The sequence below is a fragment of the Daphnia pulicaria genome, chromosome 2, assembly GCF_021234035.1.
Source record: "Daphnia pulicaria isolate SC F1-1A chromosome 2, SC_F0-13Bv2, whole genome shotgun sequence".
NCBI classification, from domain to species: Eukaryota; Metazoa; Arthropoda; class Branchiopoda; order Diplostraca; family Daphniidae; genus Daphnia; species Daphnia pulicaria.
The window spans coordinates 4,053,485-4,069,583 of record NC_060914.1 but is presented as its reverse complement, the minus strand read 5'-3'; the positions used below and the strand labels follow the sequence as shown (position 1 = coordinate 4,069,583).

The window sequence follows — 16,099 nt, the reverse complement described above, 5'->3', positions numbered from 1 at the left end:
CATCGTTTTCTATGAAAAAGCTATAGTCTTTAACATTTACCACACGTTCAAAATCCTAAACGATTGGTTAGGTGCTGCCTTTTAAGCCGAGAGTGGGTTTGAACCATCATCTTTTGAGTCACCAATTCAATGCTATAACCACTACACCAGCAACGGGGATGATTAAAAAGTCCCGATGTGACCAGATGGATAGTGCATACTTACACATTGTCATGGTTATAGCCCAGCGTGAGCAAAATCGATTTAATTACATCAGTGTAGGAATTTATGATTATTGAGACTATTTGTTTCATAAGTCATTTGTTTGCTGAAAGTGGGTTTGAACCAACCTCCATAGAATTACCTATATGGATATATAGTAATATCAGTTTTAACATTTCATCTCCTTAACGTTTAAGATAAATTATATCACGATAGCCTGAAGGTAGAGTTTTAAATTCGAAGTACGTAAGTTAGTTGTTCAAGACTTGTGCAAGATTTGGATTTTAAGACAATTGGATTGTTCATTTAGGCAATTGTATGCAGAACTAACGAATTGAATACGATATAAAACATTTGGGACTTTGAACGCATGTTAAATGTAAAAGACTATAGCTTTTTCATAAAAAAAGGATTTATTACTTTTTTAATGGTCCGTTATTGGGAAAATAACAAAAAGTAATATTGATTTATTCATCTTTCATAAAAGTCATTCATTGGGAAAACAACAAAACAATTTAACAGCCACCTTGACGCAGCAAAGTAATAATCTAAAATTATACCAATATGTGGGTTATCGACCGAAGAATATTCTCGGAAAAGAATATTTTACCATTACGGGACTAGACTTATCCCTTTTTTGGCCGTAGGGACATCCTTGGCGAGATCCTCTGGATCTGTCTATTGCCTGTCGGGACAAACCCCTATAGGGAATCCCCTCTTAACCCTTGTTTACGTGGCTTCTAGAAGCTAAAAACTTTTAGTGCCTCAAGTCGAAAAACAATTATACTATCGCTGTTGGTGTAGTGGTTATAGCGTTGGATTAGTGATTCAAGGTGTGATGGTTCAAACCCACTCAAGACCAAAAACAAAACAGTCAAAATTGTCTAATAACAAGATGAAGATGAATAAATATTCCTCGCTGGACTAAAAAACCATAAACACGACAACCAAATTTCCGTCAAAATTTTAAAAGTAAAAGTAAAACTGTTATTTCACCAATAAAAGTAAAATAAGTAAAACAAGTTGAAAAAATATTGTGAGCCAACAAATTTGGGTGCAAAAATATATTGGAAAAATGTTTAAAAAAATTATTTTACCAACATCTCAATTGTAGGAATATAATATTTAAGCAATATTTGGGAAATATACTCTGCTAGCTGGGATAGTGCGAGCGATAATCCAAGTGCATTTTACCATGACATAATAGATAGTATTGGATTACAACGTTGATTTTTATGAGCCTGGCTAGCTCAGTCGGAACAGCATGAGACTCTTAAGTATTAATTGCAATTGTACACACGACCGGGGTTTTACATTTTTCGCTAAGATTATCGTACCTGGCAGGTTCTTTCTATATTGTGCGCAAATCTGCTACAGATACAGTAATAATTCTATGGTGTGATTATTGTTTTGTCACTATATATTTGAAATAAATATTTAAATAAATGATACAAAAGTTTCCATATAACCAGGTAAGCGTATATTTGCAGGTAGATTTCTTTTCTCTGATATTTCACGAAACGAAATGTCGATAATTGATGCCTATTTTTTCATCGTGTGGCTTTCAGGTCAAGTCAGCTATATCCTTATTATATATTTGGGGGACATAAACATGTTATGGTGATTTTGGCGAAATAAATTTTTGGCCATATTTCAGAAATTGACGTTTCCATAGTGTAGTGGTTATCACGTTGGTTTTACACGCTGAAGGTCCTCAGTTCGATCCTGGGTGGAAACAATTTGACAACTTTAATCCGAGTATGAAATTGCATTTCCTTTTGTACTTTCTCGATAATAGCCAATATCTGGACTTGTGTACTGCTATGTAAAATGTGTAATGGAAGAAGAGCGGTAGGAATCTTACACGCTAACTAGCTAGTCTGTACACTTAAAAGGGTGCCACTACCAAGTTGTATTTGTTTGGCTATCCGTCTGGTGTCATCCCAACGAAAAGCAGTCAAAACTGGCGCTTTTTTAACGCAACAATCACCGCTGAAGTTTTGAATTGATTACTGCAAAATGGTAATGTTACATCACTAGAGATAATTTTACAACTATGCAGTCTATCATCCTAGCACTCATTACATACAAAGTAAAAAGATAAAATATAGGAATATCACTTATGTGTATCTTAGCAGTAAATCCTCATAACCACCGATGTAGTTATCACCATAGTGCGAGCGATAATCCAAGTGCATTTTACCATGACATAATAGATAGTATTGGATTACAACGTTGATTTTTATGAGCCTGGCTAGCTCAGTCGGAACAGCATGAGACTCTTAAGTATTAATTGCAATTGTACACACGACCGGGGTTTTACATTTTTCGCTAAGATTATCGTACCTGGCAGGTTCTTTCTATATTGTGCGCAAATCTGCTACTGATACAGTGATAATTCTATGGTGTGATTATTGTTTTGTCACTATATGTTTGATGTAAATCTTTAAATAAATGATACAAAAGTTTCCATATAAACAGGTAAGCATGCAGAAAACCGCAAGTTATTTCATTTTAAAACATCTCAATGATGAACATCCGTTCTATAAGGGGGCACCCAGGTTTGAACTAAGGACATTTCGATCTGCAGTCGAATGCTCTACCACTGAGCTATACCCCCATAAATGTTTGTATGAGTTTACCTTCGACATTCTGGATTATAAGGTATTAATTTTGCGAAAAAAACCTTATCTTTTAATTTTTGTTTCACACAGGATGCGCAAACAAAGAATCATTTGGTTAATAATTGAGTTTCTATTGAACAGGAAGCCACGTCAGATATTTCAGTTATTTGAGTGAAGAAACTGTGTGTTATTAAATAATACTTCTTGAACAGCTTTAACGCAGATCAGTTTCCATAAGCTGATGAGAATTTCTTTCAAACTTTCAAAAGTCAGGCTGATATGTAGAAATATTTTTAGTGAGCTGATTTTCAAATTCAATAAACACAACAATGAAACAATTTAACTGAATAAACCCAATAATAGTTCATTCCCTCTATTAGATTCAACTTAATAGGGGGCATCCGGGGTTGAACCGGGGACATTTCGATCTGCAGTCGAATGCTCTTCCACTGAGCTATACCCCCGACATTTTTACATTTTACCGCGTATTTGTATTATTCCTCCATTTTAATTAAGAGTTTCTGACTCTGAAATATAGATTGATATTTTTTAAAAATTAGATTTCTTTTCTCTGATATTTCCCGAAACGAAATGTCGATAATTGATGCCTATTTTATCATCGTGTGGCTTTCAGGTCAAGTCAGCTATATCCTTATTATATATTTGGGGGACATAAACATGTTATGGTGATTTTGGCGAAATAAATTGTTTGCCATCTTTGTAAAACTGACATTTTAATAGTGTAGTGGTTATCACGTCGGCTTTACACGCTGAAGGTCCTCAGTTCGATCCTGGGTGGAAACAATTTTACAACTTTAATCCGAATATGGAATTTCATTTCCTTTTGTACTTTCTCGATAATAGCCAATATCTGGACTTGTGTACTGCTATGTAAAATGTGTAATGGAAGAAGAGCGGTAGGAATCTTACACGCTAACTAGCTAGTCTGTACACTTAAAAGGGTGCCACTACCAAGTTTTATTTGTTTGGCTATCCGTTTGGTGTCATCCCAACGAAAAACAGTCAAAACTGGCGCTTTTTTAACGCAACAATAACCGCTGAAGTTTTGACTTGATTACTGCAAAATGGTAATGTTACATCACTAGAGATAATTTTAAAACTATGCAGTCTATCATCCTAGCACTCATTACATACAAAGTAAAAAGATAAAATATAGGAATATCACTTATGTGTATGTTAGCAGTAAATCCTAATAACCACCGATGTAGTTTTCACCATAGTGCGAGCGATAATCCAAGTGCATTTTACCATGACATATTAGATAGTATTGGATTACAACGTTGATTTGTATGAGCCTGGCTAGCTCAGTCGGAACAGCATGAGACTCTTAAGTATTAATTGCAATTGTACACACGACCGGGGTTTTACATTTTTCGCTGAGATAATCGTACCTGGCAGGTTCTTTCTATATTGTGCGCAAATCTGCTACTGATACAGTGATAATTCTATGGTGTGATTATTGTTTTGTCACTATATGTTTGATGTAAATCTTTAAATAAATGATACAAAAGTTTCCATATAAACAGGTAAGCATGCAGAAAACCGCAAGTTATTTCATTTTAAAACATCTCAATGATGAACATCCGTTCTATAAGGGGGCACCCAGGTTTGAACTGGGGACATTTCGATCTGCAGTCGAATGCTCTACCACTGAGCTATACCCCCATAAATGTTTGTATGAGTTTACCTTCGACATTCTGGATTATAAGGTATTAATTTTGCGAAAAAAACCTTATCTTTTAATTTTTGTTTCACACAGGATGCGCAAACAAAGAATCATTTGGTTAATAATTGAGTTTCTATTGAACAGGAAGCCACGTCAGATATTTCAGTTATTTGAGTGAAGAAACTGTGTGTTATTAAATAATACTTCTTGAACAGCTTTAACGCAGATCAGTTTCCATAAGCTGATGAGAATTTCTTTCAAACTTTCAAAAGTCAGGCTGATATGTAGAAATATTTTTAGTGAGCTGATTTTCAAATTCAATAAACACAACAATGAAACAATTTAACTGAATAAACCCAATAATAGTTCATTCCCTGTATTAGATTCAACTTAATAGGGGGCATCCGGGGTTGAACCGGGGACATTTCGATCTGCAGTCGAATGCTCTTCCACTGAGCTATACCCCCGACATTTTTACATTTTACCGCGTATTTGTATTATTCCTCCATTTTAATTAAGAGTTTCTGACTCTGAAATATAGATTGATATTTTTTAAAAATTAGATTTCTTTTCTCTGATATTTCCCGAAACGAAATGTCGATAATTGATGCCTATTTTATCATCGTGTGGCTTTCAGGTCAAGTCAGCTATATCCTTATTATATATTTGGGGGACATAAACATGTTATGGTGATTTTGGCGAAATAAATTTTTTGCCATCTTTGTGAAACTGACGTTTTAATAGTGTAGTGGTTATCACGTCGGCTTTACACGCTGAAGGTCCTCAGTTCGATCCTGGGTGGAAACAATTTTACAACTTTAATCCGAATATGGAATTTCATTTCCTTTTGTACTTTCTCGATAATAGCCAATATCTGGACTTGTGTACTGCTATGTAAAATGTGTAATGGAAGAAGAGCGGTAGGAATCTTACACGCTAACTAGCTAGTCTGTACACTTAAAAGGGTGCCACTACCAAGTTTTATTTGTTTGGCTATCCGTTTGGTGTCATCCCAACGAAAAACAGTCAAAACTGGCGCTTTTTTAACGCAACAATAACCGCTGAAGTTTTGACTTGATTACTGCAAAATGGTAATGTTACATCACTAGAGATAATTTTAAAACTATGCAGTCTATCATCCTAGCACTCATTACATACAAAGTAAAAAGATAAAATATAGGAATATCACTTATGTGTATGTTAGCAGTAAATCCTAATAACCACCGATGTAGTTTTCACCATAGTGCGAGCGATAATCCAAGTGCATTTTACCATGACATATTAGATAGTATTGGATTACAACGTTGATTTGTATGAGCCTGGCTAGCTCAGTCGGAACAGCATGAGACTCTTAAGTATTAATTGCAATTGTACACACGACCGGGGTTTTACATTTTTCGCTGAGATAATCGTACCTGGCAGGTTCTTTCTATATTGTGCGCAAATCTGCTACTGATACAGTGATAATTCTATGGTGTGATTATTGTTTTGTCACTATATGTTTGATGTAAATCTTTAAATAAATGATACAAAAGTTTCCATATAAACAGGTAAGCATGCAGAAAACCGCAAGTTATTTCATTTTAAAACATCTCAATGATGAACATCCGTTCTATAAGGGGGCACCCAGGTTTGAACTGGGGACATTTCGATCTGCAGTCGAATGCTCTACCACTGAGCTATACCCCCATAAATGTTTGTATGAGTTTACCTTCGACATTCTGGATTATAAGGTATTAATTTTGCGAAAAAAACCTTATCTTTTAATTTTTGTTTCACACAGGATGCGCAAACAAAGAATCATTTGGTTAATAATTGAGTTTCTATTGAACAGGAAGCCACGTCAGATATTTCAGTTATTTGAGTGAAGAAACTGTGTGTTATTAAATAATACTTCTTGAACAGCTTTAACGCAGATCAGTTTCCATAAGCTGATGAGAATTTCTTTCAAACTTTCAAAAGTCAGGCTGATATGTAGAAATATTTTTAGTGAGCTGATTTTCAAATTCAATAAACACAACAATGAAACAATTTAACTGAATAAACCCAATAATAGTTCATTCCCTGTATTAGATTCAACTTAATAGGGGGCATCCGGGGTTGAACCGGGGACATTTCGATCTGCAGTCGAATGCTCTTCCACTGAGCTATACCCCCGACATTTTTACATTTTACCGCGTATTTGTATTATTCCTCCATTTTAATTAAGAGTTTCTGACTCTGAAATATAGATTGATATTTTTTAAAAATTAGATTTCTTTTCTCTGATATTTCCCGAAACGAAATGTCGATAATTGATGCCTATTTTATCATCGTGTGGCTTTCAGGTCAAGTCAGCTATATCCTTATTATATATTTGGGGGACATAAACATGTTATGGTGATTTTGGCGAAATAAATTGTTTGCCATCTTTGTGAAACTAACGTTTTAATAGTGTAGTGGTTATCACGTCGGCTTTACACGCTGAAGGTCCTCAGTTCGATCCTGGGTGGAAACAATTTTACAACTTTAATCCGAATATGGAATTTCATTTCCTTTTGTACTTTCTCGATAACAGCCAATATCTGGACTTGTGTACTGCTATGTAAAATGTGTAATGGAAGAAGAGCGATAGGAATCTTACACGCTAACTAGCTAGTCTGTACACTTAAAAGGGTGCCACTACCAAGTTTTATTTGTTTGGCTATCCGTTTGGTGTCATCCCAACGAAAAACAGTCAAAACTGGCGCTTTTTTAACGCAACAATAACCGCTGAAGTTTTGACTTGATTACTGCAAAATGGTAATGTTACATCACTAGAGATAATTTTAAAACTATGCAGTCTATCATCCTAGCACTCATTACATACAAAGTAAAAAGATAAAATATAGGAATATCACTTATGTGTATGTTAGCAGTAAATCCTAATAACCACCGATGTAGTTTTCACCATAGTGCGAGCGATAATCCAAGTGCATTTTACCATGACATATTAGATAGTATTGGATTACAACGTTGATTTGTATGAGCCTGGCTACCTCAGTCGGAACAGCATGAGACTCTTAAGTATTAATTGCAATTGTACACACGACCGGGGTTTTACATTTTTCGCTGAGATAATCGTACCTGGCAGGTTCTTTCTATATTGTGCGCAAATCTGCTACTGATACAGTGATAATTCTATGGTGTGATTATTGTTTTGTCACTATATGTTTGATGTAAATCTTTAAATAAATGATACAAAAGTTTCCATATAAACAGGTAAGCATGCAGAAAACCGCAAGTTATTTCATTTTAAAACATCTCAATGATGAACATCCGTTCTATAAGGGGGCATCCAGGTTTGAACTGGGGACATTTCGATCTGCAGTCGAATGCTCTACCACTGAGCTATACCCCCATAAATGTTTGTATGAGTTTACCTTCGACATTCTGGATTATAAGGTATTAATTTTGCGAAAAAAACCTTATCTTTTAATTTTTGTTTCACACAGGATGCGCAAACAAAGAATCATTTGGTTAATAATTGAGTTTCTATTGAACAGGAAGCCACGTCAGATATTTCAGTTATTTGAGTGAAGAAACTGTGTGTTATTAAATAATACTTCTTGAACAGCTTTAACGCAGATCAGTTTCCATAAGCTGATGAGAATTTCTTTCAAACTTTCAAAAGTCAGGCTGATATGTAGAAATATTTTTAGTGAGCTGATTTTCAAATTCAATAAACACAACAATGAAACAATTTAACTGAATAAACCCAATAATAGTTCATTCCCTGTATTAAATTCAACTTAATAGGGGGCATCCGGGGTTGAACCGGGGACATTTCGATCTGCAGTCGAATGCTCTTCCACTGAGCTATACCCCCGACATTTTTACATTTTACCGCGTATTTGTATTATTCCTCCATTTTAATTAAGAGTTTCTGACTCTGAAATATAGATTGATATTTTTTAAAAATTAGATTTCTTTTCTCTGATATTTCCCGAAACGAAATGTCGATAATTGATGCCTATTTTATCATCGTGTGGCTTTCAGGTCAAGTCAGCTATATCCTTATTATATATTTGGGGGACATAAACATGTTATGGTGATTTTGGCGAAATAAATTGTTTGCCATCTTTGTGAAACTAACGTTTTAATAGTGTAGTGGTTATCACGTCGGCTTTACACGCTGAAGGTCCTCAGTTCGATCCTGGGTGGAAACAATTTTACAACTTTAATCCGAATATGGAATTTCATTTCCTTTTGTACTTTCTCGATAACAGCCAATATCTGGACTTGTGTACTGCTATGTAAAATGTGTAATGGAAGAAGAGCGATAGGAATCTTACACGCTAACTAGCTAGTCTGTACACTTAAAAGGGTGCCACTACCAAGTTTTATTTGTTTGGCTATCCGTTTGGTGTCATCCCAACGAAAAACAGTCAAAACTGGCGCTTTTTTAACGCAACAATAACCGCTGAAGTTTTGACTTGATTACTGCAAAATGGTAATGTTACATCACTAGAGATAATTTTAAAACTATGCAGTCTATCATCCTAGCACTCATTACATACAAAGTAAAAAGATAAAATATAGGAATATCACTTATGTGTATGTTAGCAGTAAATCCTAATAACCACCGATGTAGTTTTCACCATAGTGCGAGCGATAATCCAAGTGCATTTTACCATGACATATTAGATAGTATTGGATTACAACGTTGATTTGTATGAGCCTGGCTACCTCAGTCGGAACAGCATGAGACTCTTAAGTATTAATTGCAATTGTACACACGACCGGGGTTTTACATTTTTCGCTGAGATAATCGTACCTGGCAGGTTCTTTCTATATTGTGCGCAAATCTGCTACTGATACAGTGATAATTCTATGGTGTGATTATTGTTTTGTCACTATATGTTTGATGTAAATCTTTAAATAAATGATACAAAAGTTTCCATATAAACAGGTAAGCATGCAGAAAACCGCAAGTTATTTCATTTTAAAACATCTCAATGATGAACATCCGTTCTATAAGGGGGCATCCAGGTTTGAACTGGGGACATTTCGATCTGCAGTCGAATGCTCTACCACTGAGCTATACCCCCATAAATGTTTGTATGAGTTTACCTTCGACATTCTGGATTATAAGGTATTAATTTTGCGAAAAAAACCTTATCTTTTAATTTTTGTTTCACACAGGATGCGCAAACAAAGAATCATTTGGTTAATAATTGAGTTTCTATTGAACAGGAAGCCACGTCAGATATTTCAGTTATTTGAGTGAAGAAACTGTGTGTTATTAAATAATACTTCTTGAACAGCTTTAACGCAGATCAGTTTCCATAAGCTGATGAGAATTTCTTTCAAACTTTCAAAAGTCAGGCTGATATGTAGAAATATTTTTAGTGAGCTGATTTTCAAATTCAATAAACACAACAATGAAACAATTTAACTGAATAAACCCAATAATAGTTCATTCCCTGTATTAAATTCAACTTAATAGGGGGCATCCGGGGTTGAACCGGGGACATTTCGATCTGCAGTCGAATGCTCTTCCACTGAGCTATACCCCCGACATTTTTACATTTTACCGCGTATTTGTATTATTCCTCCATTTTAATTAAGAGTTTCTGACTCTGAAATATAGATTGATATTTTTTAAAAATTAGATTTCTTTTCTCTGATATTTCCCGAAACGAAATGTCGATAATTGATGCCTATTTTATCATCGTGTGGCTTTCAGGTCAAGTCAGCTATATCCTTATTATATATTTGGGGGACATAAACATGTTATGGTGATTTTGGCGAAATAAATTGTTTGCCATCTTTGTGAAACTAACGTTTTAATAGTGTAGTGGTTATCACGTCGGCTTTACACGCTGAAGGTCCTCAGTTCGATCCTGGGTGGAAACAATTTTACAACTTTAATCCGAATATGGAATTTCATTTCCTTTTGTACTTTCTCGATAACAGCCAATATCTGGACTTGTGTACTGCTATGTAAAATGTGTAATGGAAGAAGAGCGATAGGAATCTTACACGCTAACTAGCTAGTCTGTACACTTAAAAGGGTGCCACTACCAAGTTTTATTTGTTTGGCTATCCGTTTGGTGTCATCCCAACGAAAAACAGTCAAAACTGGCGCTTTTTTAACGCAACAATAACCGCTGAAGTTTTGACTTGATTACTGCAAAATGGTAATGTTACATCACTAGAGATAATTTTAAAACTATGCAGTCTATCATCCTAGCACTCATTACATACAAAGTAAAAAGATAAAATATAGGAATATCACTTATGTGTATGTTAGCAGTAAATCCTAATAACCACCGATGTAGTTTTCACCATAGTGCGAGCGATAATCCAAGTGCATTTTACCATGACATATTAGATAGTATTGGATTACAACGTTGATTTGTATGAGCCTGGCTACCTCAGTCGGAACAGCATGAGACTCTTAAGTATTAATTGCAATTGTACACACGACCGGGGTTTTACATTTTTCGCTGAGATAATCGTACCTGGCAGGTTCTTTCTATATTGTGCGCAAATCTGCTACTGATACAGTGATAATTCTATGGTGTGATTATTGTTTTGTCACTATATGTTTGATGTAAATCTTTAAATAAATGATACAAAAGTTTCCATATAAACAGGTAAGCATGCAGAAAACCGCAAGTTATTTCATTTTAAAACATCTCAATGATGAACATCCGTTCTATAAGGGGGCATCCAGGTTTGAACTGGGGACATTTCGATCTGCAGTCGAATGCTCTACCACTGAGCTATACCCCCATAAATGTTTGTATGAGTTTACCTTCGACATTCTGGATTATAAGGTATTAATTTTGCGAAAAAAACCTTATCTTTTAATTTTTGTTTCACACAGGATGCGCAAACAAAGAATCATTTGGTTAATAATTGAGTTTCTATTGAACAGGAAGCCACGTCAGATATTTCAGTTATTTGAGTGAAGAAACTGTGTGTTATTAAATAATACTTCTTGAACAGCTTTAACGCAGATCAGTTTCCATAAGCTGATGAGAATTTCTTTCAAACTTTCAAAAGTCAGGCTGATATGTAGAAATATTTTTAGTGAGCTGATTTTCAAATTCAGTAAACACAACAATGAAACAATTTAACTGAATAAACCCAATAATAGTTCATTCCCTGTATTAGATTCAACTTAATAGGGGGCATCCGGGGTTGAACCGGGGACATTTCGATCTGCAGTCGAATGCTCTTCCACTGAGCTATACCCCCGACATTTTTACATTTTACCGCGTATTTGTATTATTCCTCCATTTTAATTAAGAGTTTCTGACTCTGAAATATAGATTGATATTTTTTAAAAATTAGATTTCTTTTCTCTGATATTTCCCGAAACGAAATGTCGATAATTGATGCCTATTTTATCATCGTGTGGCTTTCAGGTCAAGTCAGCTATATCCTTATTATATATTTGGGGTACATAAACATGTTATGGTGATTTTGGCGAAATAAATTTTTTGCCATCTTTGTGAAACTGACGTTTTAATAGTGTAGTGGTTATCACGTCGGCTTTACACGCTGAAGGTCCTCAGTTCGATCCTGGGTGGAAACAATTTTACAACTTTAATCCGAATATGGAATTTCATTTCCTTTTGTACTTTCTCGATAATAGCCAATATCTGGACTTGTGTACTGCTATGTAAAATGTGTAATGGAAGAAGAGCGGTAGGAATCTTACACGCTAACTAGCTAGTCTGTACACTTAAAAGGGTGCCACTACCAAGTTTTATTTATTTGGCTATCCGTTTGGTGTCATCCCAACGAAAAACAGTCAAAACTGGCGCTTTTTTAACGCAACAATAACCGCTGAAGTTTTGACTTGATTACTGCAAAATGGTAATGTTACATCACTAGAGATAATTTTAAAACTATGCAGTCTATCATCCTAGCACTCATTACATACAAAGTAAAAAGATAAAATATAGGAATATCACTTATGTGTATGTTAGCAGTAAATCCTAATAACCACCGATGTAGTTTTCACCATAGTGCGAGCGATAATCCAAGTGCATTTTACCATGACATATTAGATAGTATTGGATTACAACGTTGATTTGTATGAGCCTGGCTAGCTCAGTCGGAACAGCATGAGACTCTTAAGTATTAATTGCAATTGTACACACGACCGGGGTTTTACATTTTTCGCTGAGATAATCGTACCTGGCAGGTTCTTTCTATATTGTGCGCAAATCTGCTACTGATACAGTGATAATTCTATGGTGTGATTATTGTTTTGTCACTATATGTTTGATGTAAATCTTTAAATAAATGATACAAAAGTTTCCATATAAACAGGTAAGCATGCAGAAAACCGCAAGTTATTTCATTTTAAAACATCTCAATGATGAACATCCGTTCTATAAGGGGGCACCCAGGTTTGAACTGGGGACATTTCGATCTGCAGTCGAATGCTCTACCACTGAGCTATACCCCCATAAATGTTTGTATGAGTTTACCTTCAACATTCTGGATTATAAGGTATTAATTTTGCGAAAAAAACCTTATCTTTTAATTTTTGTTTCACACAGGATGCGCAAACAAAGAATCATTTGGTTAATAATTGAGTTTCTATTGAACAGGAAGCCACGTCAGATATTTCAGTTATTTGAGTGAAGAAACTGTGTGTTATTAAATAATACTTCTTGAACAGCTTTAACGCAGATCAGTTTCCATAAGCTGATGAGAATTTCTTTCAAACTTTCAAAAGTCAGGCTGATATGTAGAAATATTTTTAGTGAGCTGATTTTCAAATTCAATAAACACAACAATGAAACAATTTAACTGAATAAACCCAATAATAGTTCATTCCCTGTATTAGATTCAACTTAATAGGGGGCATCCGGGGTTGAACCGGGGACATTTCGATCTGCAGTCGAATGCTCTTCCACTGAGCTATACCCCCGATATTTTTACATTTTACCGCGTATTTGTATTATTCCCCTATTTTAATTAAGAGTAACTGACTCTGAAATATCGATTTATCCCTGAGGTATATTAATATACGAAGGTCCTTAACAATATAGGGTGTGGGGTATAGGGGGTAGGGTAGTAGTAGCTAGTAGTGAATTTCAGAGGGTTTAATGTCCATTTAGTTATCCTTTATACGTTTCTTCCCTGAATGACCAATCGTCACCAAATTTTGTACGTGATTCTGTCAAAATTTGATACATGTCGCACATTTGTACATGATGATCTTGGTTTTAATAAATTTTTTGATCAAGTAAAATTTCTATTCCCCTTTTTTTTAACAGTTAGTCATCAACCAAGAAGTTGAGGAACATTTTAAAAATGTTTGATCATACTCATTTTAAAGCTCTGGGTCATCTCTCTCTTCTTCCCTTGTCCTCTCCACAGTCATCAAGATCTTTTAGCGGTCGTGAAGAGTTACCACCGATCTTCCACTTCCATTTACCTCCGAAAGTTTTTTAATAAGCAATCCACCACTCAACCGCACCAAATCCATGGACCCCACTTTTTTCCCCATTCCGCTATGGGACCAAGAAATCTGAAATAATTCAGGCATATCCAGTTTTTTAGTTCGGATTCACCTGTTTTTGCAGAATTTAAATATTCCCTGCCGTTCGAGAGATATTTAATGTTAAAGTTTGAGTTTTTTCAAATTTTAACAATTTTAGGGGGTTTTTGGCATCGCTTTTTGGGTAAATGCTAACCTTTAAAAAAGAAACAAATTCAACCAAAAGTTTGCTTGGCCATCCCTTAATACCAATCCAAAAGAAATTTACATTCCGAATTAGATTGACCGAGTTATTCCCAATCTAGTAAAGTGTAATTTTGACCAGTTTCCCACCCAGCCTAGTCGCCATTTTTTATTACTCTCCCTCGCGTTCCTAGCGTCCATAGCGGAATGGGAAAAAAAGTGGGGTCCATGGATTTGGTGCGGTTGAGTGTTGGATTGCTTGTTGAGTGTAATTTTTCAAAAGTTACACATTTAAATTTCCTAAATGGCTTGATCGAGATTCGAACCCCGAAGCATACGAGTGGCAGCCCGGGTTGCTAACCCTGAGACCAACATTGACATAAGATTTAAGGGAAAACGTGGTCAGGTTGGTGTGTACACCAAACAATGTAACGAAAGACGAAGTAAAGCTATGGTAATATCGCTAGCGACGCTACCATCGGTATCGATTTTGGAACCGGTCGTAAAACACTTAGGTTATATGCCTGAATTAAGATTTTTTCAGCGGTGGTTTAATCTAACTGCTATAAGAGCACATCCATTTCTTTATAGTTAATATGTAACTAATAATTTTTCCAATTCCATGTTACTATAGTAATAAATGTTGCTAAAACTTAATCTAAACATGAAGTGCGACGTGGGGTGGCGGGCAAAAGCCTCCGCCACACCTAAGTCGCACCACTCATAATATTAACAGATTATTAGTCAATTAGTTATAAAGAATCAATTATGTAAGAGAATAAAGGGAAACAGAATTTTCCAAACGTTAAAGTATGTATTAATCTACCATAACCTTTATTTTCTGTCTCTTTAACGTTTAAAAAAATTACCGAAGGATATTACCGAAGGAATCTTGTATTGCAATGTGGCGTAAACTAGGTGTATTGAGAAGAGCACACAATTGTAACAATGACAGGGAAAAATATCAATAATTAATGGCAATTATATGCTTTTCTGTTCAATTTTAGAGGATCATTGCAGGTTTAATCGACAGTGCCACAACCGAATGGCCGTCAGAAAATACCGCTGGCACGACAAAAGCCGATTTCTACCAGTAGAAGAAAAAGAACGATAAGAAAGATTATGCCCTATCGTTTTGCAAGGTACTTGTTTGATCACTGGGTATTTACACTTTTCACGAGATATTCGTAGGAATTTGGAATGTAGTTTCATTCTGTTGCCAGACCTGACAATGGTCCTTTTATCAAAATGAAAGTGATTATAGTATGGAGTTGCGGATGATTGAACTCCAAGCTTTTCGCATGCAAAGCGATCACTCTACCACTGAGTTACAACCCCTTGACAATCGAGACTACCAGTATGTTCCTGATACTTGCTTTTTAACACTCGATTATTTGCAAAAGCTTGGAGTTGCGGAGGATTGATCTCCAGTCTTCTCACATGCGAAGCCAACATGTCCTCTCCGACTTAAGACAAGGCTTTGTCTGAAACTTTTCATGTAACAGACAAAGACATGTCTTAAGTTTTCCTTATTTTTATTACATTGCCTCCTTATATTTGTTATACATTTATTTTATCCCTTTTCAATTCACAGTATAAACGTCCAAACGTTTATATTCCCTTTCATAATTTTATTAAAAAAATTCTGTTTTAATGGTATGGGTGACATAAAAAATTTCAGACAAAGACATGTCTTAAGTTTTCCTTATTTTTATTACATTGCCTCCTTATATTTGTTATAAATTTATTTTATCCCTTTTCAATTCACAGCATAAACGTCTAAACGTTTATATTCCCTTTCATAATTTTATAAAAAAAATTCTGTTTTAATGGTATGGGGGACATAAAAAAATTCAGACAAAGCCATGTCTTAAGTTTTTCTTATTTTTATTACACTGCCTCCTTATATTTGTT

At 35.1% G+C, this 16,099-nt stretch overlaps 20 non-coding genes across 20 annotated transcripts; 6 read left to right on the top strand and 14 right to left on the bottom strand.

Moving 5' to 3' along the window:
- The first annotated feature begins 1,866 nt into the window (after positions 1–1,866).
- Trnav-uac lies at positions 1,867–1,939 on the top strand. The gene has a single exon. It is a non-coding gene; the product is annotated as a tRNA-Val (tRNA).
- An 810-nt stretch (positions 1,940–2,749) lies between these two features.
- Trnac-gca lies at positions 2,750–2,821 on the bottom strand. Its single transcript has one exon. It is a non-coding gene; the product is annotated as a tRNA-Cys (tRNA).
- Positions 2,822–3,217: 396 nt separating this feature from the next.
- On the bottom strand, positions 3,218–3,289 carry Trnac-gca. The gene has a single exon. It is a non-coding gene; the product is annotated as a tRNA-Cys (tRNA).
- Positions 3,290–4,439: 1,150 nt separating this feature from the next.
- On the bottom strand, positions 4,440–4,511 carry Trnac-gca. Its single transcript has one exon. It is a non-coding gene; the product is annotated as a tRNA-Cys (tRNA).
- A 396-nt stretch (positions 4,512–4,907) lies between these two features.
- On the bottom strand, positions 4,908–4,979 carry Trnac-gca. Its single transcript has one exon. It is a non-coding gene; the product is annotated as a tRNA-Cys (tRNA).
- A 267-nt stretch (positions 4,980–5,246) lies between these two features.
- On the top strand, positions 5,247–5,319 carry Trnav-uac. Its single transcript has one exon. It is a non-coding gene; the product is annotated as a tRNA-Val (tRNA).
- An 810-nt stretch (positions 5,320–6,129) lies between these two features.
- Trnac-gca lies at positions 6,130–6,201 on the bottom strand. Its single transcript has one exon. It is a non-coding gene; the product is annotated as a tRNA-Cys (tRNA).
- A 396-nt stretch (positions 6,202–6,597) lies between these two features.
- On the bottom strand, positions 6,598–6,669 carry Trnac-gca. Its single transcript has one exon. It is a non-coding gene; the product is annotated as a tRNA-Cys (tRNA).
- Positions 6,670–6,936: 267 nt separating this feature from the next.
- On the top strand, positions 6,937–7,009 carry Trnav-uac. The gene has a single exon. It is a non-coding gene; the product is annotated as a tRNA-Val (tRNA).
- An 810-nt stretch (positions 7,010–7,819) lies between these two features.
- Positions 7,820–7,891, bottom strand: Trnac-gca. The gene has a single exon. It is a non-coding gene; the product is annotated as a tRNA-Cys (tRNA).
- Positions 7,892–8,287: 396 nt separating this feature from the next.
- Positions 8,288–8,359, bottom strand: Trnac-gca. The gene has a single exon. It is a non-coding gene; the product is annotated as a tRNA-Cys (tRNA).
- Positions 8,360–8,626: 267 nt separating this feature from the next.
- Trnav-uac lies at positions 8,627–8,699 on the top strand. The gene has a single exon. It is a non-coding gene; the product is annotated as a tRNA-Val (tRNA).
- An 810-nt stretch (positions 8,700–9,509) lies between these two features.
- Positions 9,510–9,581, bottom strand: Trnac-gca. The gene has a single exon. It is a non-coding gene; the product is annotated as a tRNA-Cys (tRNA).
- Positions 9,582–9,977: 396 nt separating this feature from the next.
- Positions 9,978–10,049, bottom strand: Trnac-gca. Its single transcript has one exon. It is a non-coding gene; the product is annotated as a tRNA-Cys (tRNA).
- A 267-nt stretch (positions 10,050–10,316) lies between these two features.
- Trnav-uac lies at positions 10,317–10,389 on the top strand. Its single transcript has one exon. It is a non-coding gene; the product is annotated as a tRNA-Val (tRNA).
- Positions 10,390–11,199: 810 nt separating this feature from the next.
- Positions 11,200–11,271, bottom strand: Trnac-gca. Its single transcript has one exon. It is a non-coding gene; the product is annotated as a tRNA-Cys (tRNA).
- A 396-nt stretch (positions 11,272–11,667) lies between these two features.
- On the bottom strand, positions 11,668–11,739 carry Trnac-gca. Its single transcript has one exon. It is a non-coding gene; the product is annotated as a tRNA-Cys (tRNA).
- Positions 11,740–12,006: 267 nt separating this feature from the next.
- Trnav-uac lies at positions 12,007–12,079 on the top strand. Its single transcript has one exon. It is a non-coding gene; the product is annotated as a tRNA-Val (tRNA).
- Positions 12,080–12,889: 810 nt separating this feature from the next.
- Trnac-gca lies at positions 12,890–12,961 on the bottom strand. The gene has a single exon. It is a non-coding gene; the product is annotated as a tRNA-Cys (tRNA).
- Positions 12,962–13,357: 396 nt separating this feature from the next.
- Positions 13,358–13,429, bottom strand: Trnac-gca. The gene has a single exon. It is a non-coding gene; the product is annotated as a tRNA-Cys (tRNA).
- Between the last annotated feature and the right edge of the window lie 2,670 nt (positions 13,430–16,099).